Source organism: Opisthocomus hoazin, chromosome 5 (assembly GCF_030867145.1).
Source record: "Opisthocomus hoazin isolate bOpiHoa1 chromosome 5, bOpiHoa1.hap1, whole genome shotgun sequence".
Lineage (NCBI taxonomy): Eukaryota > Metazoa > Chordata > Aves > Opisthocomiformes > Opisthocomidae > Opisthocomus > Opisthocomus hoazin.
This window is the reverse complement of record NC_134418.1, coordinates 35,291,322-35,294,424: the sequence shown is the minus strand read 5'-3', so window position 1 is coordinate 35,294,424 and position 3,103 is coordinate 35,291,322. Positions and strand designations below refer to the sequence as shown.

General features: G+C 40.6%; 1 long non-coding RNA gene across 1 annotated transcript; it reads right to left on the bottom strand.

Moving 5' to 3' along the window:
* Nucleotides 1-1,595: 1,595 nt before the first annotated feature.
* LOC142361547 (uncharacterized) lies at nt 1,596-2,876 on the bottom strand. Its single transcript, XR_012764162.1, has 3 exons — nt 2,795-2,876; nt 1,809-1,979; nt 1,596-1,643 (listed from the first exon to the last, which is right to left on the bottom strand). It is a non-coding gene; the product is annotated as an uncharacterized LOC142361547 (long non-coding RNA).
* Between the last annotated feature and the right edge of the window lie 227 nt (nt 2,877-3,103).

Sequence of the window (3,103 nt, the reverse complement as noted above, 5' to 3'; positions counted from 1 at the left end):
ATGGTCCACTTGTACATCAGATGCCTGAAATGATCAGGGTTAAAGTAAGTACTCCACAAAAGTGGAGGAGGGTGACACAAGAGGTGTAACCTTCTAGGCTGTGGGACAATGAAAGATGCCTTTAAAAAAATTAAAATAAGAAAATACCACCGAGGCAAGCTTCCACCATTATCTTAGTCATTTTCCCACGGTGTAGAGCAGCATTTCTCAGCTGGAAAGAGCCCTTCTCCCTGGGAAGGCATGGCAAGAAACTGCCACTGCAAGGTGCATTTTCAGCTGCATCAGTGACCTACCTTGATCCCTGAAAGGTAAACACTAAAGCAGGTGAATGGCTGGTTCTAGAAGGAGAGGGAAAAAAAGGACCTTCTGTGACTTTTCAGCTGGGCCCTCAACACTGGGGTGTCAAGCCTGCAAAAGAGGAGATTTAAGCAGCTGCTTTTGCTCTTTAGCACCTGGGATGCGACCGTCCTGGCAGCAAGAAGGGGTGCCTGGGGCAAAGGTGCAGCACTGGTCCTTCACTGCCTATCCCTGGCCAGCAACAGGCAGGTAGGTTAGGAGGAAGACGGGCTTGGAGATAGAAGTGGAAATGTAATGGCTAAGAAACCACCTAAAAATGCCACCAACCAGGGATCTGAATTGTAGGCTTAGTTCGACAGAAAAAGACAAAAAAAGAGGCATAGATAAAGTTTTTCCTTGGGTTCAATAAAAAAGTAGTTGTGTAATCCTTATGATAACCAGAGGAAGATAATTGGGACTTGAAATTCAGCTATATGGAGAGGAATGCTGAATCTAATGACATTGCTTCTGGGTAAATTCTGAATGCCCAAAAAGAGAGTTCTTCCTTGATTATCTGTATATCCCATATTTGCAGTGATTATGGGAAAAATGTGATTTTCAAAAGCCTCTGTTGATCTCTACTACCACCTTCAATGCCTCCTTGTTTTTCTCTTGGTTTCCCACAAGTTATTTCAGAGAAACAACACTGTCTGCTCAAGGAATGGGGCATCAAGTCTTAAGTCTGCAAGAAGCACACAAATAACAGCCAAGAACAAGTGTCATTGTCCAGAAGAGTATCTTAGGACAGCAATGTTACTATTTTCTTGCATATTCATCTACAGATGCAGTCATCACTTTTACTGGCTCAGGTTTCTGGAAAGAAAACACAAGCAGGACAAGACACCTCAATTTTCCAATCAAACATGCAATGTTAGAGTAACACTTTTTTTTTTTTTTCTTGAAAAGGAACAACTCTCCTATCAGGACCAATGAGACAGTAAGAAGAAATTCAAACCTACAGTCTTCTATTGATGTTTCGATATAGAAATTACTGAAAATTGTTAAGATGAATCTTGCAATCATCCCTCTGAAATTAATTGACAGTAGGTGATCACACTTTCAATCTTTGCTCACACAGAAGTCATTGACTAATGTTTTCAGACAGATTTTTGTACTCCCACAAATGCGCTGAGTAGTTACTTTCACACAAGTAGTCGTTTTATTTATATTTCAGCAAGAAACTTTGTTCTGTACCTTGAATGTTCTTTTTCTTCTCCTTGTTTTCTATTCAGAGGTCTTTGCTTGCTTTTAATATGTTTCCATAGGTTCCCTCACAGGGAACGGTGTACGTGCTTCTGGGAACTTGCCTGCCAGAAGCAAAATTGTTGTTGGTGAAACCTCAAGGTTTGAGCAGTCATTGCTCATGACAGTGAAGGGAACAGGATTTGCCGATTTGCCAGTATCAGAGGCTCAGGTATCCTGTATTGCCGCAGCTCAGCTTTCTGGGGAGTTACAGGCCGGTGGGCACTTACCAGAGCAGAAGAGAGGAGACCAGGAGAGGGAATGAAGGCTAATGCAGGTGGGTCCATGACTGTCCTGGTTCCAGTTTGGTGATGCAGACATGGATGTGTTTCCGCGACACCTACACAGCATAGCGAAGCCAGGAAACTTACTCTCCCCTCTCCAGTTCCAGCTGTGCATACCTGCCACATGCATCGCACCAGCATTAGCTCATATCACCCTTCAATGAACTGAACCAATTCACTGAATGTAGCACAAAACTCAACTACAAAAGAAAAAAGTACGTAACTGATCTAATGTTCAATTACACTTTTCTGTGATTGGAAATGCTTCTGCTGCAGCTGTCATGCTTTTCTGTGACTGCAACTGCTTCTGCCGCAGCTCGCTCTTTGTCCTACCTTCATGTTCATTAGTCTTGGATTTACCTTACATGTAAACTTAACTGTTTATTTAGACCACCTGAAAGACTACAGATACTGCTGGTTACCCTAAATGGTACCAATACCATGGTTTATTCTGAATTACCTTACTTCGTTGTTTGGGGGTTTTTTAAATCAAATTCTCACTTGGAAGATTTTTATTTTATAATGTCGATGTCATTTCTCACAGTTAATTTCTCTGTTTGAGTCCACACTTGAGAATTGCTTTCCTCTCACCTCTAACTCCCTATATTTAATGTTAATTTCCTTCTTAGACCATAATCATAATCAAGAATATCTTGATTCTTCTCCCTTTTTGAGGTCAAAACAGGCTCACATTACATCTTAAAACATTTCCATTCTTGTTTCCACTGAATGCAAGGAAAATACGTTGACTTCATTAAAAAAAGAATACAATTAAACCAGAGATAATTTTCATAAATTAGATGTACAGATTTCACAGCTCAGAAACAAGGATGTCAAACGTGTCCAGCTTATACAGCCTCCTACACAGAAACCACAAGGTTTCAACGATAAGTCACTGAAACCACAGCATTCAGCTTTTTATCCAAGACTACCTTTACCAAACGGGTGCTGCTGCTTCAGTGCGATGACTGATCACACAATAGTTTTTCCAAGGTTCGCTTAAGGTGCTGACCTGTGAAAACAAATGAAACTCATTATGCAAAGCAACTGTGCTATATAGCTTTTCAAATCTGTAAGTGTGCGCATATAAAAGATTTATCTGTAGGCACAGGCACACATTCATATCTGTTACATACGTCTAGTTATAGATGAAGACAGAAACAGACATCTGAAAAAAATTTACTGAGAAAAGCTGTTTTTCAAAATACGGCATTAAAGATTTATCTGTCAAGGATAGTACG